The 26,611-nt window shown below is 38.0% G+C and overlaps 1 pseudogene; it reads right to left on the reverse strand.

Moving 5' to 3' along the window:
• Positions 1-2,062: 2,062 nt before the first annotated feature.
• Positions 2,063-19,830, reverse strand: LOC116873462 (annotated as a pseudogene).
• Between the last annotated feature and the right edge of the window lie 6,781 nt (positions 19,831-26,611).

Genomic DNA, 26,611 nt, shown 5'->3' on the forward strand with positions numbered 1-26,611 from the left:
CCTAGAAGCTCTTCCAGGCAGAGAAAAGGACCAAGGACACTTGAGGTAGAGAAAGTTGTTTGCAAAGACAATTAGATTTTATTCATTTAGTCAATAAATATTTATTGAACCCATTATACATGCTAGACTTTGGTTTATAATCTAAGGCAATAACATATATGGCCCCAGCTTCTATGAAATTTATGGTTTATGAAAAAATGTGTTCAGCTAATAAATCACTCAAAAATGTGTCCCTATAATCTGAAATAAGTGTATAAAGCAATATAAGCATATGTAATAAATGAAATTAATGCCTTCTTTTGAGTTAATTGAGCATGTCTTATAATCCTAATTTGTCTCTATTGTGGAATTATTTATAACTTGAAAAAAATTAGTCCTCATTCCTAGGGTTGAAGCCCTCACATACAGTGTTACATTATATGTTATGTAACATTAATGCTGTCTATTTATGCATATTATATCACTTAACGTGTAGAGCAAGATGCTCATAGCTAAAAATATCAATTCTTCCCTCCAAACCCATGTGCTATTTAGGTCATACATTTTACTTTTAGCATATGCTTTAAGCACACCATATATCACCATTTTTGCTTTAGATAGAGTTATCTACTACAGCTCTTAAAAGTATGGGAAAAAACTGAAATCTATGCTTTTATGCATTTATTCCATATCAGAGTTCATCCTTCTTTTTAGCTTATCCACCTTTCTGTCCAGTGTCATATCCTTCTGCTTGAAGAGTTTTCCTTAATATCTCTTGCAGTGCAAGTCTATTAGAAATAAGTTGTGAGTGTGTGTGTGTGTGTGTGTGTGTGTATAAAGTGGATATTTTTTCCTTCACTTTGACAGATACTTGGGGGTGTACAGAATTCTATGTGGGCAGTTTTTATTTTATTTATTTTGCAACACCAAATACTACAGTTCAGTCTGTCTGGCTTGCATGACTCTGGATGAGAAGTGTGCTGTAGCTCTTTGTTCCTCTTTATGTAACATGTCTCTTTTCTCTGGTTGCCTTCAAGTTTTCCTCATTTTCACTTTCAGCAGTTTGAATATAATAGGCCATGTAAGGCATGTCTGTGTGAGTGTGTCTGCCACTAATTTTGGAAAATTTTTTGCCCTTATTTCTTCAATTATTTCTCTTCTCCATTTTCTTTTTCTTCTCTTCTGGGATTCCAAGAATACATTTACTAGACTAGTTAATATTGTCCAACATCCCTTGGATTATACTTTTTGTTTGTTTGTTTTTTACCTACCTATCTTCAAGGTCATTAATTTTCTTTCTCTCTCTCTCTCTCTCTCTCTTTTTTTTTTTTTTTGTGAGGGGTATGTCAAGCATAGGAAGTATTTTTAATTGGCTAAATTGGACATAAACATGTTGAATGCATTCCTTATCTTTGTTACTCTTTTTTGTTTGTTTCTAGCTTTTTCATTTGTTTCTTTCTTATAGATTCCACTTCGCTGCTAAAATTACCCATTTCATCTTGCTTGCTGTCTACCTTTTTCATTAAAGATTTTATATATTACAGTTGAAGCTTGAATAAGTTGGGGTTGGGGCACCAATCCACCGTGCAGTTAAAAATCCACATATAACTTGAGTCCCCCAGGAGTCTATTGTGATTTTTTTTATTTGTAAATTCTTTATTTTGGCTAATATCGACTGTAGTCTACTACCATGGATTTATTATGGCTGAGAGGAGTTATTCACTAGCTATTATGTTGTTATTAAATACTAAAAATTAGAAAAAGACTAGAGGGTATTTGAATGGGATAAGGAGAGGAGAGGAGAGCAGACCCTCAAGGGAAAACGTGAAGTCCAATCCAGTCTTGTTATCAAAAACGAGTAACCACATCAGATCTAACTTAAATGCCAAGATTCTCCCAAAAGGTTTTCAGAAAAAGGTCACATAACAATTATTCATGGGACAAAAAAATGATGTTTCTGGAAAATGTCTTGATATGAGAGACCCAACTTAAGAATAATTATACATAGCACCACGACAGAGCTGGGCTCATGGCAGCCTGGCACCAATTAAAATACTATTATGGACACAGAAATGTGTAGGGGTTAACTCTCACTTACAGACATATGTGATGTTTTATAGTGTAGAGATGTAGATGGTTCTTTCTTATGTATGAAGATGTCATCTGGAGGAGTTTTCTTCCTGCTGCCACATTCAATAATTTCTTAATTTTAGGAATATTACTTATTTTCACTGTGAACTCCTGGAGGTGCCGACAGGTTAGTAGGGACTTTCTATTCTAGAGTCAAAATGATTTGGAGCAGAATCAAGTCCACAAGGCTCAGCTGATTACCAATAAAAAAATCTTTTGCCCGTGATCCCTTAAAACCTTTTCAAACCCAGACATGTATCTAATTACAGCCTTCCAGGCCATTTTAACCAGTTGTTTTTGTTGGTCATCTGGTTTCAGGAAAGGATGAATGATAATCAGTTCCAGCAGATCCAGTGTCCCCTCCATGTGCATGTCAAAGAAGGTTCTCTCCTTGAGGTCCTCACAGAAGAGATGGTGTTTCTCCACTATGTAGTGGAGAATGCTTCCTGTCTTCATTCCATCCATTCCACCCATTGGCACGTGTTGGTATAGCAGGTGGTTGTCATCCTGCAACTCCTACAACTGCCATTCTGTTTCTAAGAATACTTCACCCAACTGGACTCCAGTGGAAACTAAAACCCATTTTGTGGATTCCATCAGGTCTCTTCTGCTTTGATAATGGAGCTTAGGCTTCCCTGCCCTGATGGCCTTTCAAAATTCCTAGAGTCCACGTGGAGCATCTAGAGCCACCCAATGTGTTCTGCAAATAATCTGCTGCCCAGTAGCTTATTGACTGGAAGTCTTACCAAGAACTTAAATAACTGATTAACACATACTGTGTATGTTATATGCATTATATGCTGTATTAGAATAAAGTAAGCTGAGCAAAAGAAAATGATTTAAGAAAATCATAAGGAAGAGAAAATATTTTATAGTACTATCCTGTATTTTTTTAAAAATCCATTAAATGTGGATCGATATAGTTCAAACCCATGTTGTTCAAGGGTCAACTCTATAACATTGACTTTAACATTCTACTCCTAGCTTTTCAATATATATATATCTCAAATATGAGCCTAGTTCTATTGATTATCTTTGTCTCTTGGAAATGCATTGTTCATTATTTGCCTTTTCATAAACATTGTAACCTTTTGTAGAAGAACCTAGACATTCTGTATAAGTAGATACTGAGGTAAACAACATTTTGGGGAGGCTAAAAATTAGCATGCCTTTCCTTCTGCTAGACCTTTATTGTGTGGATTTGAAGCCATCTAAAGAGAAGTGATTGTTATTGCTACCCTCAGGGCACCTTGGTCACCTAATTCCTCTGGAGATAATGTGTGTTCAGGGTGGGGGTAATTTTCTTTATGGTTTTACCATTTCTGATTCATTCTCAGCTATAGATCTTCTCCTAGCAGTGTGCCTGAGAGATAGTACATCTCTAGTCTTGCTCTATCCTGGTCCTCTTCCAGGAGAACTATGAACCTGTTACTCACTAACTTTTAGTCTGGTGATAGAGTGTACTCACTGCTCTCCAGCTGTAGTTTTGGACAAGCATGTATTCTGATCCTTCCCTTATGAGTTTTCACTAATGCCCTGAAAGCTGCGGTGTTCATTGCTCTTCTACCACAGTAAGTTTTGGAAACTTTTTTTTTTTTTTTTTTTTTGGAAAGGCAGATGGGGAAGGAGTGGAGTATTCAAATGGTTCTTGGGCTTCTGCTAACATTGCCATTCCTCTCCCCTAACTCTGCAACATAAGGGACTCTTCCTCAGAACTTTCACCAATCTTTTTGTGAATATCTTAGGAGGTGCATATAGAAAAACCTACAAGTGGCTGTGACCCCCCCCCTTTCCACACAGCACTTGAGTTCTCCAAACTCACACTAACATGCTCTCAGCAGCTAGTTTGTTAACATTTCAAGCTGCATTCGTCTCATCAGTACTTGGCTACATTATCCCACATGAAGAAGTGCTCATGTTCTATCTTTTCCGGCAGTCTTTAGTCTCTCAGATTTTGCATTAGTTGGTTGTGCCATGACCTCAGTTCTTTGGTTGAAGAAAAGTTATGAACTTGTATTTTGCCTAATTTTTTTGTTTTTGTTAGGGTGATAACAGCACTGTTTTCCCCTCTCTTTAATCCAAGAAGAAACTGGAAAGCCAAAGCCATAATTTTTAAGGTAATATTTGAAAGATAAATAAGAGTTTACTAGTGAAAAGGGGGATGCCAGAAGAGATTTCCAGGTAAAAGAAACATGATGGTAGTGTTATGAAGGAGCATAATATTTATAGTGACCAAAATAGGAGCAATGAGAGCAAGGTGGCTGAGCATAAATAACAAATACAAAGATGGGATTGTGGGAGACTGGAGAAGTAGGGCAGGTCCTGCCATACCTACACAGTGTTTAATTCTTTATCCTATGAACAACAGGAATTCTATGATGTATTGTGAGCAATTTTCAGAATTTTGTTTTGAAATACTTATCCTGGATATATCCTGGAAAACTAATTAAAAATCATGTGGGTAGACTGATGGGAGGTACCTCAGTTGTCCAAGTAGAACAAGATGGACCCTTGGAATAGAGAAATGGGAGTGGGTATGGAAGAAAGACCTCTCCTAAAAATAAAAAGAGAAGGAAAGAAAGGTGACTTTTTGAAGAGTCTGATACATATTGAGAATGGTGAAGATTTCAGAGTGGGTATTACACAGGTTCATGATAGGACTTTTAGGAAATCAGGTTGGAAATGATTTAGGTGAGACCATGAAAGACAATGTAGGTCACACCATGAAGACTGTATTGATTTCATCTTTATGTACTAATTAGATCGCAGTAGGCTTTAAGCTAATCTATGACATGATCATATTAGATTTGGGGAGATACAACTTAAATCACTAAGTCATGATCTATGTAGATGGGATATTATTACATTCTGAAAAGTAAATGGAACATTTTAAGCCTGTGTTCATATGAACTTATATTAAAATGGTAAAACTAGGCAATAATTATTTTTAAAAACAAATGAATGAGCTATTAAGACAAAGAAAATTTAGTTTTCTTACCACCATCCACTTAGCAAAGTAATCTGTCAGTAAAATATATTACTCATGAAACAGGAATCATAGTCAACATAAAAGATAAGTTGAAGATGATGAAAATTAACCAGTCTATACATCAAAAATTGGAAATATCTAACAGTTTAACTTTTCATGGTTTAAGTAAGGGATAAGTGAAAAATTTATTGTATTTTATATCATTGCAAATTTATAAATCCTGGTTTAAAAGGTAAGCATTTATTATATGTCACTTTCCTAGCTTTTAAATGTTATTTTCTTAATAGATTCAACCACCCAGACACTTACATATTTAAGTTCCCAATGAGCACATATTGGGCACTGAAAATGTGCTTGGTACTGTGGATGCAGGGATTCCAAAAAATTAGATGACATACATTGTGTTCTCAAAGACTGTCCAAAAAAGAAACAAACATGCAGTGCAATGGAGTTATAAACTGAAGAGTATGAAGTAAAGATGAATTATCAGTGAGACTATGTGAAACAAGTTGGGGGCTTTATAATACAGTAAATGAGGATAGACTTTTTGATATGAGTCATTATGCATTTAGTTCAAATCATTTCAGGAAAGCATATACAATAATTACTCTGTACCAGGCCCTATGCTCTGTGTTTGGGTTACAGATATTGATAAGACATAGCCACTGATTTCAAGAAACAAATAATCTAATAAGAAAGACTAACATGTAACAACCAAATATAGTATCAAATTCTTCTAACAGTATAAATTAATCTAAAATGAGAGTTGGAATGAAGATTCACTGAGGAAACAATCAGGAATTGGAACTAAAGTGTCATTTGCAAATATTTTCTCCCATTCCATGGGTTTTCTCTTTGTTTTGTTGACTGTTTATTTTGCTGTGCAGAAGCTTTTTATCTCGATGAAGTCCCAAAAGTTCATCTTTGCTTTTGTTTCCCATGTCTTTGGAGACGTGTTTTGGAAGAAATTGCTGTGGCCCATGTCGAAAAGACATACTGTCTATGTTCTCCTCTAGGATTTTGATAGATTCCTGTCTCATACTGAGGTTTTTCATTTTCTTAGAGTTTATCTTTGTGTATGGTATAAGAAAATGGTCCAGTTTCATTCTTCTGTGTATAGCTGTCCAATTTTACCAGCACTATTTATTGAAGAGACTGTCTTTTTTCCATTGAATATTTTTTCCTGCTTTGTTGAAGATTAGTTGACCATAGAGTTGAGGGTCCATATCTGGGATCTGGTCCATATATGGCATTGTTTGTTCTAGCACTTTGAAAAAATGCCATTGGTATTTTGCAAATGACACTACAGATAAAGGGCTTGGATATATAAGGAACTCAAACTCAACACCCAAAAAACAAATAATCAAGTCAAAAAATGGGCAGAAGACATGAACAGACAGACATTTCTCCAATGAAGACATACAAATGGCTAACAGACGCATGAAAAAATGTTCATCTTTAGCCACCAGGGAAAATCAGATCAAAACCACATTGAGATACCACTTTACATCAGTTAGAATGGCAAAAATTGAACAGACAAGAAACAACAAATGTTGGGAGGATGTGGAGAAAGGGGAACCCTCTTACACTGTTAGTGGGAATGCCAAGTTGGTGCAGCCACTTTGGAAAACGGTGTGGAGTTTCCTCAAGAAGTTAAAAATAGAGCTACCCTATGACCCAGCAATTATGCCACCGGGTATTTACCCCAAAGATACAGATGTAGTGAAAAGAAGGGGTACAGGTACCCCAATGTTCATAGCAGCAACGTCCACAATAGCCAAACTGTGGAAGAAGCCAAGATGCCCTTCAGCAAAAGAATGGATAAGGAGATGTGGTCCATATATACAATGGAATAATACTCAGCCATCAGAAAGGATGAATATCCAGGGCGCCTGGGTGGCTCAGTGGGTTAAAGCCTCTGCCTTCGGCTCAGGTCATGATCCCAGGGTCCTGGGATCGAGCCCCACATTGGGTTCTCTGCTCAGCAGGGAGCCTGTTTCCTCCTCTCTCTCTGCCTGCCTCTCTGCCTACCTGTGATCTCTGTCTAATAAATAAATAAAATCTATAAAAAAAAAGGATGAATACCCAACATTTGCATCACATGGAAGGAACTGGAGATTATGCTAAATGAAATAAGTTGAACAAAGAAAGGCAATTTTCATATGGTTTCACTTATTTGTGGAGCGTAAGGAATAGCATGGATGACATTAGGAGAAGGAAGGGAAAAATGAAGGGGGATAATCAGAGGGGGAGATGAACCATGAGAGACTAGGGACTCCAGGAATCAAACTGAGCATTTTAGAGGGAAAGAGGATAGGGGGACGGGGTAGCCAGGTGATGGGTATTAAGGAGGGCACGTATTGCATGGAGCAATGGGTGTTATACACAAACAATGAATCATGGAACATTACACAAAAACTAATGATGTATGGTATGATAACTAACATAACATAAAACATTATATATATATATTTTATATATATATATATATATATATATATAAAGAATGAGAACTGAAGAGTAAATAACCTCAGGAGGAGTGAAATGTTAGATCAGTACTTCCTGGCAGAGGACAGAGCATGACAAAGGGCAAATAAATTAGCCTTTACTTTGTACTCTCAAGGAGACTCTCTGATGTGTAATTTACATGCACTGCATTCCAGTTCATTCTAAGGAATAGGCATTACCACTTCCCTTTATCGGTGAGAAATCTCTGACCCAAAGAGGTAGGTAGCTTTTCTCAGATATGTCAGGCTACTAGGCTGCCTGAGGCTATCTTGTTTAAACACCCATGCTCTCAAACACATGGTGATGAGTGAAATGATACGTGTATCAGAAGACTGTAAGTAGCTTAGTATGGATAAACTATAGCAAGAATATACATATTTCTCTTATCTTCATATCTTACCATTACCATTTGGGTTTTGTTTTTGTTTTGTTTCTTGGTTTTGGCTATTCCTTCTTTCAGGCTTGTCATTGGAACCCAATCTCCACCAGCCTGCCACATACTGACTGACAGTAAACCTTACCTAATCTGCCTTACTTTGGGATATGAGTAGCTAGATGGAACACCAAGGAGGACTGCTTTATGGATCCCAAGTACCACAGGCATTGCTTCTGGTCCCATCTGAATATTGCCTCCTCTGGCTCTACTGAAGTTTGCGCATCAGATTTGGAAATGCCTCTTGCTATAGACTCATGTTTTGGGCCCCAGCAGTTACTCTTGCTATTTTTAGATCATTCCTCTTACTAGCCTGCTACCCTGCTGCCCAGCCTTTTCCACAGCTCCCTGTGACACTGAACTCAACAGTTGTTTTCCCAACTCAAGTGGAAGTAGTTTCTTTCTCCAATTATGGCACCTCGGTAGGAACGCAGAACATTTTCCATTTCTTTCTTAAGCCATGAGTTAATGTTAATAAATCTGAGTTGTCACCTTGGTTGTTAGGCCCCATCTCATTCTGCTTCTATACAGATATTTACAAACAGCAATTTGGTCAGTAATTTTAACATCAAAATAGAGTCAACTCAAAGAGTATTTTTAACTTAGGATTTTGTCCTTTTAGATTTTGAAGCCTAAAATTATCTTTTCCTCTTTTTAAAACCTGTCCCATCTGTCCTTCAGTGGACTTCAGTGTTTGCAGAACAAGAAATACCCTAGTCACTTAAAAATAAAAGAAAAAGAAATTCCGCCTTTCCTACCATCAAAATTGTTTTACCCTACTAATCAGAGAATCCTTTGTCACAAAACCCCTAACTACTTAATAAACCTCTCAAATTTTGTCAAAAATCCTCTGCTCTCTTCCTCTATTTGAACTGTACTTTTGGGAATTCATTTCTGTTTTCCACATTGCATTCATTTTTCCTTAATGAGGACCATTGTCTATTGTTTTGTCACTAGCAGTTTTATCATTAAGTACAATATTCTTGTGTGTGTGTGTGTGTGTGTGTGTGTGTAGGTTTTTCACAAGCTACTCACCACTATGAAAAATATCAAAAAGCATAAAAAATATTCAGAACCTTCAAATGTGTCATACGTTATGATTTTAAATTTATTCAGAAAACATAAAAAACAACTTCTGGGGCGCTTGGGTGGCTCAGGGGGTTAAAGCCTCTGCCTTCAGCTCAGGTCATGATCCCAGGGTCCTAGGAATGAGCCCCGCATTGGGCTCTCTGCTCAGTGGAGAGCCTGCTTCCTTCTCTCTCTCTCTCTCTGCCTGCCTCTTTGCCTACTTTTTATCTGTTTGTCAAATAAGAAAAAAAAAATCTTTAAAAAAAAACAACAACTTGATGTGACTTTGATGTGACTTACACTACACATGGCCCTGCTACTTGAGAACAAACATATATTACAAAAGCCCAATCAAGTTCAGCATATATATGTTACAATTCTGTAAGCACTTAACTTTTATGTATTCTCCCCTTAAGTTTAGCTGTTCTTGGATATCATTTTCATATAAAACAAATACATAAGATCCATAAAATTATAGGGAAAGTGGGATTTGGTATAAATTTTCAAAGATCTGAATGAAGTATAATAGAGCTGTCTGGTAAATTCCAATTTTGCATTTGTTGTGATTGAATGATCTCCATATAGATAAAAGCCTACATTCAGTCACAACAGATTAAAGTTTTCAGAAAACAACTTAGTTCCCTGAAGTTCTTTTTTCTCTACTCATTTTGAAGGATTTTTTATATCCTATAATTTCCTGTTATGTAATAAATCTTAATCTTTTATATATAGCTTCTCAAATAACAAATACAGCCAATTTCAATCATAAATCTGAAAAATGTCTTTCTGTTAGAAAAAGTAGAAGGCATTCCATGAGGACATATTAACAGTTCAGAGGTCTCAGAAATTGGGGTCTCATGATAAAAATTCTAATAAAAAAACTGAGGGGTGCCTGGGTCCCTCAGTCAGGGGAGCATTTGCCTTCAGCTCAGGTCATGATCTCAGGGTCTTGGGCTCCAGCAGGGTCAGGCTCCCCACTCAGCAGGGAGTCGGCTTCTTCCTCCCTTCAGTTTTACCAAGACTAATACCATTCTGCTGTGGGCAATTATGACTCAATCTAGATATATTGCTACATAACAATCTGTCGCAAACTTAACAGCTTAAAATAACACACATTTATTATGTCCCAATTTCAGGGCTTCAAGAGTCTAGGCACAGCTTAACTAGGTTCTCTGCTCAGGGTCTCACATACAGCAATCAAAAGGGCAAGTAGACTTCATTCTCATCTGGAGAGCTGACGGGGAAAGAATCCACGTCCTAATTCATTCAACTGTTAGAATTTATTTCCTTGTGGCTGTGTGACTGAGGACCTATGCTTCTTACTGGCTGTCAGTGGACGTCCACCCTCAGATTCTAGAGGCTGCTCCAGTTCCCTACTATGAGGCCCTCTTCACAAGCAGGTCACAGTGTGGTTGTTTGCTTCCTCAAGCCCAGCAGGAGAATTTCCTGTATACTAATCTGCTAAAAGGGAATTTCATAGAGCATAATGTAATCCTGGGAAAGACATCTCACCACCTTTGTCATATAAAATAACCCAATCAAGGAGTGTAATATTCCATCACTTTTTTCCATATTCTACTTTCTACAAGTGAAACAGAAGTCCTGTTCCATTCAAGGGGATGAAATTATATGGGATTTAACACCAAGAGGTGTAACTCACAAAGCTACCTTAGAATTACCCCTACCACATGTTTCTAATGTTCCATCAGTTTTTCCTGGAGAGGTCAAAGCCACACCCTGTTTTAAGGATGAATTTTTATATCCTTATAATCCTTAAAATTTTATATTGCTTATAATTCTACTAGTAGAAAAATCATATTCCAACTTACATAAACCTTGAAATTTCTTAGTAAAATTTTACCCCATTTGATTGCAAACAATAAAACAAAGGATAAAGTCCTTTATCTCTAAGGAAATGCATTTAGCAAAGCTATTTTAGAAGAGCTTTCACTTTCAAATTTTAACTTAGGACCAGTTTCCCCTTGTCTCATTTTTCATGGGGGCACAACAAAGACAAAACTTTTGCAATGGGATGCTCTTCTACATTGGAAATGCTTGTCATTTGTCTATTTCCCTTGGTTTGGAGGCCCTAGAGATCAAATTCTTTCCAGTGATTTCTTCTATCTTGGAAGGTAGAGCTAGCCACTGGAGACACCATTTTGTCTCCTTAATTTCTTTCTTATCCTCTTAGTCTCTCTGATCATACTTAATTTCTCAACTGAGGTTTGGAAGCAAGACTCATATCAGGAACCAGAGTTTTTTTTTTTAAGATTTTTTTTTTTTAATTTATATGACAGATCACAAGTAGGCAGAGAGGCAGGCAGAGAGAGAGAGGAGGAGGAGGCAGGCTCCCTGCTGAGCAGAGAGCCCGATGCGGGACTCGATCCCAGGACCCTGAGATCATGACCGTAGCCGAAGGCAGAGGCTTTAACCACTGAGCCACCCAGGCGCCCCAGGAACCAAAGATTTTAATTTAAAGTTTGTACATTCTTTGCTAATGTATTTAACTAACATCATTTTCTAAGGCCCAGCTTTAGCAATTGGTTGTAGTAATCAAGAATGGAGTCTGCCCCCAACATCTGTAACCCCCATAAGATTCACAGTTATTTTGTCTGTTAATGACAGCTCAAAATGAGCTCCCCATCTCTCAGTCATAGCCCTTCTTCCTACCCCTGTAAGGTTCTCATAGGCCTGGCAAACATTTCACTTGAACTATGTTTGCTGTTTTCTTGCATTTCAAACTGCCTGAATGGTCTGGACAAAGACACCTCAGGGATGGATGGCTACTATGGGTGCTCCGTAGTCCACTCTAATTATCCCAATATTTTCACCATAATCTTGGTGAAATGTTATCTAAGAATTTTCACCTCAGGCATCCATCTTTAGAAAATCTTACAGAAGGGCTCCTTCATCCTGGTACCCCAATTTGTAGCTTTATCATCATATGTTGGACAGGCTACTTTTCCTTTATTGAATCATGTTTGTACTTTGGTCAAAAATTACTTGGACATATCTGTGTCTATTTCTGGTTCTCTGTTTTCTTCTGCTGGTTTATCTCTCTAGTCTTCTAACACTTCAGCTATACAGTAAGTCTTACAACCAGGTAGATCAATTCTCCCACTTCCTTCCTGTTTCTCAAAATTGTTTTAGCTACTGCAGTTGCTTGATCTTTAGTATAAATTTTGGAATAATTTTGTGCATGCCTGAAAAATGTCTTGTTTGAATTATGACATGATTTGAATTAAACCTATATATCAATTTGGGGAGATTTGGCAACTTTGCTATGTTGATGCTTCAATCCATGAACACAGTAAATCCCTCAATTTTTTATGTTTTCTTTGTTATCTTCCAGTGTTGTGTAGTTTTCAGCTTACAAATCCTGTATATATTTTGAAGATTTACACACCTAAGGATTTCATTTTTCAGAAGTGTTACGGGATGTTGTATTTTTAATCCAGTATCCATGTATTCGTTGCTAGTATATAGGAATACAGTTGATTTCTGTATGTTAACTTTATATCTTTCAACTTTACTGAATTAACTTATTAGTTCTAGGATTTTTATTTTTATAGATTCTTTTGGAGTTTCTATGAGGACAACCATCTTCCTTTTTAATCTGTGTCTCCTTGTACCTGTGTTTGTTCCTCTCCTAATTGTATACCAGTCATATTGAATATTTTATTTATTTATTTCACAGAGAAAGAGACAGTGAGAGAGGGAATACACGCAGGAGGAGTGGGAGAGAGAGAAACAGGCTTCCCACTGACCAGAGAGCCCAATGCAGGGATCGATCCCAGGACCCTGGGATCATGACCTGAGCCAAAGGCAGACACTTAATGACTAAGCCACCCAGGTGCCCACACCAGTCTTATTGAATGGAGATCCACCTCAGTCTAAATGAACTCATCTACCTGGTTATATCTACAAAGACCCTATTTTCAACTGAAGGCATATTCTGAGGTTCTAAGTGAACATGGATTTTATACAACAGGAATAGATATATCCCCTCATTAAAAAAAAAAAAAAAAAAAAAGCTTGCTGTTTCCACCCAAAAGCATATGAAGGGAAGTTTAGCAAGGCAAAAAAAACTTTGCAACAATAACTGCTCCAGTCCAACCAAAACCTTTTGGCCCTACATCCACTGACACAATGAAAGCCTGACTAAGGAACAAACAAGGTAAACTTCCAACTTTATGAGGTTGTTAACAGGCTTCCCCATTATCCCTACTGGAATAGTGTCAGAGAGGACAAACTATGGAACTGGAACTTTCAATCTCTACTGGCTGGTAATGAGACCCTCCCCGCACCCCCGCCTCACCTGTGTTGTCAAGGGACACCCTTGGGAGCCTGAATTTCCACTTCCCACTGACAGTAAAGAGTCTCCCATCTCTCCCCACTGCAGGGGGATGGGGTTTCAGAGGCCTAATGGAGAGTGAAGACTTTTCATCATTGCACAGCAATACACCACTTTGCAGTATCAGTGGAGACTGAGGGGGAAGGTATCCTGACTTCCTACCCCTATCCCCGTAACAAGGTGTCCCCCCAGATGATCTGGTTTCTTCTTTTGATCTTTCAGAATCTCCTTATATTTGTTTTACCTAAAATGTATAGGGTTTTTCAGTTGTGCTTAGTGGGAGCAATAGGAAAAAAGTAGCTCTACTCCATCTTCCCAGTAGCACACAAATCACTCCAAACTGTAAACTCCAGAGGAGATTTAGAATATTTTGCTGTTTTAAACTCCTTCTTTAATTTCTTCTTTTCCTCAAGAAATTTTTAGAGAAGACAGTAAAAAAAATTAAAATAAAATAAAAATATAGTAGACTACATGTTGAGCCCCTTATGGATGCTCAGCACAGGTGGTCTTGCAGATCATGATTCCAGCCCAGGTGCATAATATTCTGTTGGGGTCAATTCCATGTTAAAACATGTTAAACCCCTAGGGCCTGCCTGGGCCTACTTAGCCATAGTGACTCCACATTGCCTAGGTAGAGATTTTGTTGTTTAATAAATGCCTCAATAGTTATTGATATCAGTTCCAGGTAACTGTTGCTAAAACACCCACCTAAAACAAGGCCATTTTGTTTATATCGGTTCCAGGTAACTATTACTAAAACACATACCTAAAACAAGGCCATTTTGTTGTTTAATAAACACATCAGCAGTTACTAGTATCTGTTCCAGGTAACCGTTACTAAAACACACAGGTAGGAGACATCCAATCAGCCAAAGCCGCATATGTAGATGTCTGCGGTTGTGCCCTATAAAAACTAGCCTGTAAGACCAAGGGGCGTCGCTCTCTTCGAAGGCGGCCCTGGCCAGTCAGTCTGACTTCTAATGCTTGGCATAGAATAAAGCTTTACACAACTTTCACTTTGTCTCAGCCTTATTCCCTGGCCGGTCAGTCTAACTTCTAAGCTTGGCATAGAATAAGGCTTTGCATAACTTTCACCTTGTCTCAGTCTCGTTCCTTTGATAATGGACCCAACAATTCCATGCCAGTCGATGGTCAATGGAGTTTTGTTTTGTTTTTTAATATTTTATTTATTTATTTGACACAAAGAGAGAGCACAAGCATGGGGAGGGACAGAGGGAGTGGGAGAATCAGTCTCCCCGCTGAGCAGGGAGTCTGATGTGGGTTGGATCCCAGGATCCTAGGATCATGACCTGAGCTGAAGGCAGATGCTTAGGCAACTGAGCCACCCAGGTGTCCCCCAGTCAATGGAGCTTGATTTCTCAGATGTTGGAGAAGTTAGCTAAAATACCATGCTGTTGTCTGTGCACTTTCCTTCTTAGAAGTCCAGCCCTCCAGCACGATGATGATAGGGGAGATAGAGTACTCCTAGTAGTTACATCTAGATTGTTCCAAATTCTTGCACAGAAGCCCCCAAGAAGATCTCTTTGTTGTTGTTCTTTTTTTTCTAGTACAGAGTTTTAGACTGCTGGAGTTTCTTTATAAAGAGCAGTGATTTTTATTTTTTATTTTTACTGATTTTATCTGAGTCTGAAAGAGTAACAGCCGTTCAGCAGTCTCACAAAGCCCTCTGAAGGATGGGCACTCAGGTCACCCCTTATGGGTGAAAGTCTTATTTTCTCCTTCATGATATTGTTCTTTGTCTCTGGCAGAAACTCTCCAAAGTCTTCTTCAGATACTTAATGTAGAGGTGAATAAACTAGGGATGATCCGATCTTAAATCACTGACCACTTCATTTGCAAAATATTTTTTTGTGATGCTTAATTTTATAGGTCAGTTTGACTAGATCACAGGTGCCCAGATATCTGATGAAGCGTTATTTCTGGATGAATCTGTAAGGATATTTCTGGAAGACATTAGTATTTGAATCGGCAGTAGACTGAGGAAAGCAGATTGACTTCCCCAATGTGGACTGATCTCATTCAATCTGTTGAGAGTCTAAACAGAATAAGAAAGCAGGGAGGGGAGAATTCTTTCTCTTCGCTGGACTGCATGAGCTGAAACACTGATCTCTTGGCATTGGAGTAGGACTTAATACCATCTAAACTCTTGCTTCTCAAACCTTTGGACTTGGACTAGAACTTATGCCAATGGTTCTTCTGGTTATTCCTCTAGAGAACCCTGAGGAATGCAGTTTTTATTGTAATGCCATTATCATGTGGGGTTAAGCAGGAGAGGGTAGCTTTGTAAGGATAGCTTTGATGGGGACTATTATAAACGGAACGGCCCACTCTCTAAATTCATATGTTGAAGTCTCAACCCCCCAATGTGTATTTGGGGATGGAACGATCGAGAGGCAACTGAACAGTGCTGAGGTCAAGAAATAGGAGGCCCTTATGGGAGGGCTGCTGCCCTAATAAGAAGAGACCACCAGAGGGCGCCTGGGCGGCTGTCTTCCACTCACCTCTTGATTCTCCGGTCCTGGGATGGAGCCCTGTTAAGTTCCCTGGTCAGTGGGAAGCCCACTTCTTCCCTTCTCTCGATCCCTCCCCACTGCTCGTGATTCTCTCTCTCTTTCTCTCTCCCACTCTTCCTCTTGTGAGCGCGCTCTCTCTCAAATAATTAAAATATTTTTAGAAAAAGAGACACCAGAGAGCTTCAGCATGTAAAGGTCCAGTGAGGCAGCAGCAAGACAGAAAGAGGGCCCTCACCAGAAACCAAACATGGTGGCATCCTGATCTTAGACTTCCTACTTCCAGAGCTGTGAAAAAATAAATTTCTGTTGTTTAAGTCACACAGTCTATGCTATTTTGCTGACTAATTATTAGAGCTGACTAATGCAGAGACTTTTACTCTGATAAGTTCTTTCTAGGTTCTTGGATGCCTTCTTTCTGGTTGGAAGAGTATAAATCACCCCACAGTATAGCCCATTTTAGCTCCTTGCTTTATGTCTTAGCTCTCATGACATTTGATTCCCTTTCCTTGATACCTGGGTAATCTTTCCAATTTCTCCTGAATTAATTAATATAACCGTGTTAGACCTTTGCTTCTTGTCTGGACAATGAATTCCCTCTCTGGTCAATATTTCCTAATCTCCATCTTCCTTCACCTCTTCTTGTTGAGAGTGTTGGTAGTAGGTTTAGGACTCAAATGAGTAGGAGGGCCAGCCCACAGGAAGCGAATGACATAGAAACAAAATAACGTAGCCTGCTAGCAAATGAGAGAATGTGTGCCCCCGTCGAAAAGATGCATTTGGCACTGATTCACATTCCATCAGATCCTCTTATTTTCAAGAGCATACAGAAATTCAAGTTTTTAAAGGTTAGCAACTAATTTTTTTAAAAAGTTACAAAGGATGGATGTGGGCCAACGTTCGTTATTCAGGCCAAACAACAACATAGGTCTGAGGGCCAGGTTTGGTACTTTGGCGCCCAGTTGAGGACTTCTAATTGCTTTAATGATTTCTCCCAGGGGTGCTAGGGCTTAGTATGTAAATAGTTCTCCTGGTGGCTCCTGGTAATATCACTTAGCTGGCTCTGGAGATCAGGCCAATTTAAGGCCTGCTTGTGGTGGAATCCTGGTGTATGTCCTTTTTTAGCTCTGTCTGGCAAACAGTTCCCTCTGACTCAAAGAATCGCCGCCCAGCTGACTGCTGGCAGTAGAGCAGGGCTCCTCCAAAGGACAGGACCTGGGATAACTACCCAAATGGCTCTGTCCTGGGGATGAGTCTGTCCATATTGAATAGTTTATGACACCACCGCCACCCCTGCTGAGCGGGCGAGGGCATCTGTCATGCAGAGCCTGCAAACATCAATACTATTGTTATCTTAGGAACCAGGATTTTATTTTCTTCAATACTTTATTTACTTCATTGAACACTATTGAATTTTCTTCTGCCTGAGTTAGGCTCTGAGACTAAATCATCAGCAGATTCTTTAAATCGTTCTCTTGATGATTGCTTGTTTCTATTTCTGGTATCATTTTATCTCTGAAGTAGATTTTCAATTGAAGATTTTCAATTTTGGTGGTCAGACCTGTGTTACTCTTCACTGTAGAAGTTTCGGCAAGTCCCCGACGCATGTCTTAACTATTTTAGTGCATGTTTCTAGTGTGTCAGTCAGGTTGGGCAGCCGCCTGCGGAAGATGCTGTCTGGAAGAAAGTTGCAGAACCACATAGAAGAACTTGATGGTATGGGAAAGGGAGGAAGAAAAAGAGATCAGTTTAACCCCTCTCCAAAGGAAAAAGAATCATGCTCAGGTTTTTCGGTCTTTCAAGATTTTCTTTTTTACCCAGATTCATGATACAATCATTCTAGTTCCTTTAGGTAACTCACTTCCTCTCTTCCATTGTCATTGAGATGGACGATTTCTATACATTCTTTGGGTCTCATTTGCTCACAGATACTTTCCTGGGTTCCTAATCAAGGCTAGAACCCCCGCCATAGATGACCTCACTTCCCTACATTTGCCTATTGCAAAATTAATTACCCATTGTTATTATTATCAATATTACAATATTTAATTTTATTAATATATGGCATACTTTTAAGGTCTCAAAGGTGAGGAGGTTATGTTGGTCTCATTCACTATATCCCCACAAGAAGAAATGAGTAGTATATGTCTCAGCTGAATCTATTTCACATTCATATAACTTTATTAATATTCAGTTTTTAATCTCACACAGCTTAGTAACATTCAGATTCTGTTTGCCAACCATTATTCTGTAGTTGCACAGAGCAAAACAGCCCTCTTTACTTTCCAGTGCGTACTTGTTGGTGGTCATGACTCTTTCCATCTATTTGTGTTTCTTCTCGTATCTGACATATAAGGTAGAGAATTTAGTTTAACAATCAAAAGTTTAATGCTGGGTGATGCACTCTGAAAACAAAACCCCTTGCTTTGTCTATGGTGAATGTGTGATCCAGAAATTTTAAGTTCCTAGGAATTCAGTCAAATTTCTCTTGTTCAAGAACATAGAATTAATAGTTTATACTTATGAGCCTATCATCTACTCAATCAAATTATTTATTTAATATCTCATTTTGGTTTGCTAAGCCTATTCTAACAAAGTACCACAAACTGAGTGGTATAAATAACAGAAGCTTATTTTCTGAGAGCTGTGAGGGAAGGATCTGTTCCAGGCCTCCCACCTCGGCTTGGTTATCTTCTCCTGTGTCTCTTCACATCGTCTTTCCTCTCTATCTGTCTCTCTGTGTCCAAGTTTCTCCTTTTTATAAGGATAATGGTGATAATTAGATTAAGGCCCACCATAATAACTTCATTTCAACTTGTTCACCTTATCTCCAAATAGGATTACATTCTAATGAACTTTGGTCAGGAGTCCAAGGTATGAATTTTTGGAGGACACTATTCAACCCCTAACATACCTATTATATGATTAGAACTAATTTTTAGACTCTAAGAAATATGCATTTCATACTCTTCTGGGGTCGAACAAACCAATGCACATTAAGAAAAAATGTATGATACAAAGAACTATGTAACCAGGGCCAAAACTGTGTGGAAAGTATGTTTATGCTGTAGGAGTTAAAAAATAAATAAATAAAAATAGCAGTGTGTACTGAAGTAATCAGGAAACATCTGAAACTCTAATAAAAATAAAGGTTCAGTTTAAAAAAAAGCTGGACTTTAATAAAACGGAACTTAGATAAATATAAGAGATGGAAAATAGCATATAAGGCAGGAGATGAGGGTGATCTACTAACTCACCCACCTGAGTTAGTAGATCAAAAGTGAGCAAAAGTGCAGGACATATTCATGTCACAGTTAATAGATGAGCTGGGACTGGTGGAGAAAGCATGTTGAAGAAAAATAGAAAAGAAAGTTAAGTGGGAAATGAAGGTTAGGCTAAATGGAGGCACCTAGTGTATTTGAAATCTTGGGATCAGAGTTTACAGTTGATCAGTTATGAAACAGGTAGTCACTGAACGTTTTTGAGCAGTAGAGTGACAGTCATTGTGGTAGAATGAAGAAATCTTCACAATCTTCTACTCTTTTCCACATTCATGAACTTTCTTATGTAACTTTGCAGGGCCTCCCATTAGGAGATGAAGACTCTTTTCTCTTTACAATGAATATGCTGGTCTGTGATTGACTTTCACTAATAAGATGTGGCCCAATTATACCATAACAGTTTTGACCATGGCCTCAAATTAATGGCTGTGTCGTCTTCCTCTCCATTTCTTTCTGTCCCACTGTCTCTATCTCTTCCTTGTGATCACCTGTGAAGAAGCCTAGTGTAGTCTCCTAAAGGATACCATGTGAAGGGGGCCTTCCACAGACAAGGTCATTTTCGATCACTAGCCCTCAGAAGACCATTCAGTTGCCTGCAGAACATGCATAACCTCGCAAACAAGATGAGCCTAACCAAATCTAGCAGGCCAGAAAATCCTCCCATCTAACCCATAGACTCATGAGCAATAATAAATACGTAATAAGTAGAGGTGGGCAATTAGAATAAAGAGTAAAAGTTAAGGGATTGATCTAAGAAGGAGCTCAGACTAGGATACTAGTAACTAGTTAAAGGAGTCATGAAAAACATTTTGAGGAGAAAACTGGCAAGGTTTGTGAATTAAAAAAAAAAAAAAACAAGAGGGAAGAATTAAGGAATTTTCTTTGACTTTCTGACGAATACTTAGATAAACTTTGCCATTTCCTTTAAAAATAGTTCTAAGTGATTTTCTGTGGCTCACATGAGAACTTTCCTCAGGCTATTTTTTTCATCAATTTGTCAAAATAAGCATAGTCATTTTGGGGTTCTAAAAATGGTAAACTCTATCAAATATATGGCTACTATTAGACATTTTACTAAAATAAAGTCTTTGGTGGGGGTGATGGGTTTAAAATATAAACACTGAAGATATCCTGTTTCTTCGGAGAAAAACTTGACTTTTTGTTATGGCTAAAGCTAAGAGGTTGCAGAAGAAAACTTCGGTCTTTCAGTTAGTAAGATTTCAACATGCTCCAGTCCCAGAGCATGTTCAAAGATAAAGCCAGATGAAACAGTGACTCAGTCAGTTAAGGACTGCCTTCAGCTCAGGTCATGATCCCAGGGCCCTGGGATTGAGCCCCACCTCATGTTGGTGGGGAGTCTACCTCTCCCTCTTCTCCCTCTGCACCTCCCTCTACCCCTACTTGTGCTCACTCTCAAATAAATAAATAAAAATCTTTTAAAAAATAAGAGAAAAACTTTACACTTGGGTAAAAATTAGTGAAAGAAGAAACGATGTCTTCTCTGTTTCCCTTTGGTTCTTTAATTCTTAGAATTCTTTAAAGATCTACATCCGTACATCGGCTTTACTTCTGTTTAACAGATGTGTTGCTTAATGGTGGCAACAGCGTGGAGACATGAGGAATCCTTGTGTTTCAGATGATGATGCATATGACAGATACAAATTTGCATCACTGTGAAGGATTCTTGCTGAGAAGCCTCATATCCTTAGGAACAGATGCCAGGGTACATACTAACCTAGCACCGAGCCTGCCTCCACATGCTCTATTTGAATGAAGTCACTAGAATTAGCTCAAAGATCTTCTGTTTTTAACTTTGGGTGTTTATGATTCATCTTTCCTTTTTGTTACAAATGAGAATTTTATGTGAAAATAAATACTTGCTATGCCCTTTCCTGATGACAGGACCAGGGTATCTGTGCAGCTTGTTCCCAACATGTGACAATTAAAAAAAGAAAAACAGGAAGAGCAGAAGCTCCATTTACCTCCAATATGGGAAAAATCATCTATCAAAGTTGATACTTTCTAGACTCTTGATTTTTTTTTTTTTTTTTTTTTTTTAGAAATGGGGACACCTAGGTGGCTCAGTTGGTGAAGTGTCTGCCTTCTGCTCAGTTCATAATCTCAGGGTCCTGGGGTCCACCCCAACAGAGGGTCCCCTGCTCAGCAGGGAGTCTGTCTCTCTCTCTCCTTGTGGGCTTGCTCTTTCTCTCTCCCTCTCTCAGATAAATAAATCTTTTTTTTTTAAAGAAATACATTAGAAACAACATCTCTGGTGTCATTAAATCTTCAAACAATGACCTTAACAAATTTATCATTCAATCTACAAATGTATTATTAACTTAAAAAAAAATCCCTAACAGTATTCATTTAGATTTTTTTCTCACTTTTCCACTGATATTGGATAGAGTATTGCAGTGAACATGCTTTTAGGTAAAATCTTGGTATATGTAACAGGATTATAAAATTTAGCTTATATGGTGATGTCAAATCAGAATGTCCTTAAACAGGTGAAAATAGAGTGAACCACTGTGGACAAAGCCAAACTATCTTGGTCTCCCTACGCTCAGGTCTTACAGAATGTGGCTCTTTAATGTGAACTTGTCCAAGGATGAGTGTAGAAAAATAGGGCAGCATCTTATAGGGTCTTGCTCAACAATATAAGGTGTTTGAACTTTATACTATTGACCAGTATTTTTAAGAGTAAATAATTTATCAGCCTAATGGATATAACTGATATTTTCTGAGATGAAATAAAATACCATAAAATGGAATATTACAATCAGGGTGCATCAATATAAGTTTGCAAAATGTTATTTCAGTTTTATGTGAGGTGCCTGTGGATAAAAGAGAGAGAGAGAGAGAGAGAGAGAGAAGTTGGAAATGTGTTTATCATGTGTAGTAAAATAAAACAAAATAAAATAAAAAAGAAAGGCAATGTTATAGCCCATGGAAAGCCATAGAGAAATTTTACAACTGGTAGTGATCTGTCTGTCTCATAAGACTTTTTCTCAGTAAAGATATTAGATCTGGGTTATCTGGAAGTAGGGAATTATATACCAACCTATTAAAATTTTGTGCTGGAAAAACATCAGTACGTGAACTTAGGCAGTGGTAAGGGGATCTACAGGTGTGAATGATATTTAGGAAGCAGAATTGACAGAAATAGATGACTGACTAGACAGAACAGCAAACAATTCATTATGATTCTAAATGTCTTTGGCCCAGGTGACTGTGTGAACAGAGATGTCATTAACTGAGATTAGGAGCACAGGAAAGAGAGCCAGTTTTGACACAAAGAATTGTCATTTCTGAAAAAAATACATCCAAATGCCAATACACACAATCCAATAGGATTTGATGAATATTCTAGTCTTTATGATGTTAGAAGTTTCAACACGGTGCAGGCTATGAGTTCAGTTGTGCATCCTCTGTGTTGAAGAGTAAATGACAGATAAGAAAGTGGAAATTTAGTGTTTACAATTCACCTATAAGAATTTCCACCTTGAGGGGCACCTGAGTAGCTCAGTCAGTGAAGCATCTGCCTTCAGCTCAGGTCCTCGGCTCGGGGTCCTGGGATCAAGCCCCATGTCCGGCTCCCTGCTCAGCAGGGAGTCTCCTTATTCTTCTCCCTCTGATCCTCCCCCCAACTCATGCACTCTCTCTTTCTCAAATAAAGAAATAAAATCTTTTTTAAAAAGTTCCACTTTGAAGGGCAGGCAACAGAGGACATATAGATATGATTTCTTCATTGGTCTATTTATATGTTTAAATATATTTTGTGTGCCTCCAATGACCTCTTCTTTTTACAGCTAGATAACATTTTTCATATTACTTTATATAATTATTTCCATATATTTACTTATTCTTCATGTCCAATGTTTACTTAAGAAAATTCCAACATCAGAAGATACAACTATACAATAAGTTTTAGCAGTTGATTTCTCTGTAAATGTATGTTTTCTGTGGTTGATAAAATACATGAAGTTTTATTTATGTAGGATACAGGTGCTTGCCCATTGTGTTGTAGGCATGTATTGTTTAAGCAATAACAAGTTATTTTGATATGTATTCTGCAATAGTATATGAGATACGATAGGAGATACAGAGCCAATTGATAGAGTTGTGCCAGATGTCATTTGTTTCACAGGGACCAATTTTGGCTCTTCAGATTTTAGTAAATATAACTTCTCTTTTCTCTGATTTTATGATTTATGCTCTTAAAGGCTAGGCAAGTATAGCTTATTTTAAGATGTATCCAGTAAATGGCTCTAGAATATTTTTAAATAGTAAAATACAGTAATTTATTCTTTTCAATTATTTTATACTGACCCTTCCTTTTAAATCACGCTGGTGTTATTATTGTAATCCAAATCTGTATTATTGCTCACTTAAATTTCAGCAACAGCCTTATGGCACTGGGTCCTTATCATCTGACCCAATTTACAGATCCATCCAGCATAAAATGCCCACTATGCAGCTATGCAGTTCCAAGAAACTGCCAAAAGAGACATTCTAAGTAAGACTTTCATTATGACTTTGCCTTACTCAACAACCACCATTCACTATTTATTACCTACTGCATAATATGCAGACTCTTTTGTATGATTATAACCCAACCCTAAATAAAAGACTCAGCATTACACCATGCCATTCAGGCTGTACCAGACTCCTTGTCCTCTCATGTTCCACACTCCTGTATGCTTCTGGAATTCTCTCCTGGGTTTCCTCCATAAAGTGGTCTTCCTTCTCTCTCTCATACACACACATCCAGACTCTACAGACATTTTGTGGACCTACCATCTTTCATATGAAGTGTACTTACAAACCAACATTTATTGTTCCTTCAGTTCTCCAAACATCTCTGCATAGTCAGAAACTCAATAATAAATTGTTCTTTTAGGTGTGATGGTTTTCTTTCTCTTATTAAACTGTAAATAGGACATAGTACAAACACTTTATGACATAATTCTTTCATAATATTGACATATTTCTTTCATAGAGAACTGTCCTCATCATGGTGCTGGATTATATACTTGGTCATTGATTAATTGATAATTATATGACTCAAGATTTCTGATATCAGTATTTCATGGTTCAAAACCACTTGACTTTATCTTTAGAAAATATCTACTTGCAAATTCTACCACTGTGCCCTTCTTGGCCAACTCCCTCTTATCCTGTCATGTTCCCCCTCCCTTCTCCCACTCTCTTCCTGGGTTGGGGGTTGAAGGGCCAGAGTAGGGGTGGCAGGGTCTGGAAGTTGGGGGGGCCCTGCACAGGGAAAAAAAATCTGGTGAGATTTTCAATTCTCTCATCAGAAATCTAAAGTAAAATATTAACTTACCTAGTCATATCTATTTTCTACTTTTAGTTAAATAGTTAATACCTTTAAAGTTTTTGTTGCTGTTGTTATTAAATTACATTTTATAATTTATTACAATTACATTTTACCTTATAGAATATTAGCTATGATAATTTTTACTCAGCAATTTCATTTTCCTGAAATAGATAAGATGCCAAAACTCATGATATTAAAGAATTGGTTACAAAGACTTTTCCACCTTGCTGGTCTGAGGGACCTGCACATACATTTTCCTTAGAGGACTTGTTAATTTCATTTAATTCAGTCTGGCCATCCCACATAAGGTGAGCACAGAAGTGTATGTTGCTTCAGAAGAAAGTGTCTTTTTGCCTTGGATCTACTCTTTTCCATCAGTGAGCTGAAAAAGAGAAGGCAGACATTTTATTTATACTAGAGACCTTAACGTGGTGAATCAAGCTGGAAGACTCAGCCTATTTCATCCCCTAGGATGTCACTAGAATAAGATCTGCTACTAGGACATACAGTTTGCTCTTCAAAATCTTTCCATTATGGAAAAAAAAAAAAAAACCACTTCTTTATTTCTTTATAGACATTTATAGGTAATTTAAAAGTAGGAATGTATTCCTCAATGTTTTTGTGTAACTTTGTATAAATAATATTAGAGGTAGAAATGCCATCATAAGGTTATTATAAATAAGTCTTAGTTGTTACATAAAACATTTCTGATGTTATTTCAGTTTGCTTTTATAAAAGATTTTATTTATTCACTTGAGAGACAGAGAGACAGAGAGCATGAGCAGGGTGGGAGAGGCAGAAGGAGAGGGAGAAGCAGACACCCGGCTCAGCCCGGAGCTCCATCTGAATCTGGGATCATGACCTGAGCCGAAGGCAGATGTCTAACCGACTGAACCACCGAAGCACCCCTCAATTTATACTTCTAGAAAGAAAGCATAACCATGGTTCTGTAACTCTTTTCTACTTCTGCTTTGATCCTGACCAGTCTCCTTATAAATACTGACCATGGATTTACTGGCTAGAAGGTAAATGAGGATTCTGCAAGGGTTGCTATATACTGATTCTGAACATGAAATGTTTCTAGCAAAACATACTTCTGCAAGATTTTCCATTGTAAATAATCCTGTCATCTCTGGATCTCTGAGAGGCAGCTGCATGATGAATTGTTACTTATATGACCATTAGTTCCACAGAGACCTAGCAATGGGTAAAATTTTGGGAGACTCTAAAACCTACTCAACTCATCCTTTTGGAGAGCAAAACACATGCTGGTAAAGGAGGAGTTGAGAAGTTGTGTCTGATGGATGTGCCTGGGTATTTACATGGTTTATGTTGCGGCTCCTGTTTTGTATCCTTTGTGACTCGTTTGTAAGGCTTGGATTTCACGGGATCCTATTTGCTACTTTGAGCCTCTGTGATCATGCAATTTGTGTAATGTTTTCCATTTTTAAAATTAAATCTTTATAAAAGTTCTGCGATGTAAATAGCGCATGTGTTATTAGCTATGATTTAGAAAGGAGCTTACGCTAGGGTGATGACAGTAGCAGTAGGAAATCCAGAGCAGTAGCAACCATTTATTTAGCTGTTAGTGTGCATCAGTGTGCCAGGCCCTTCATTAATTTATGTCACAATCACCCAGCACACAGAAGACCAAGCTTCAGGATCATTGTCTTTCATGGACTCCATCTAAGCCCTTGAGAGATCTGCTGTAAATAGATTCTCATGGTCATGTCATTGGTGAAATCTGCCCAAGTTAAGATCCTTTAACTGTGATCTGTTAAGAATATTATCTTTCCGGGGGCACCTGGGTGGCTCAGTGGGTTAAGCCACTGCCTTCGGCTCAGGTCATGGTCTCAGGGTCCTGGGATCGAGCACGGCATCTGGCTCTCTGCTCAGCAGGGAGCCTGCTTCCCTTCCTCTCTCTCTCTGCCTGCCTCTCTGCCTGCTTGTGATCTCTGTCTGTCAAATAAATAAATAAAATCTTTAAAAAAAAAAAAGAA

Source organism: Lontra canadensis, unplaced genomic scaffold, assembly GCF_010015895.1.
Source record: "Lontra canadensis isolate GAN:19392208 unplaced genomic scaffold, GSC_riverotter_1.0 scaffold33, whole genome shotgun sequence".
NCBI classification, from domain to species: domain Eukaryota; kingdom Metazoa; phylum Chordata; class Mammalia; order Carnivora; family Mustelidae; genus Lontra; species Lontra canadensis.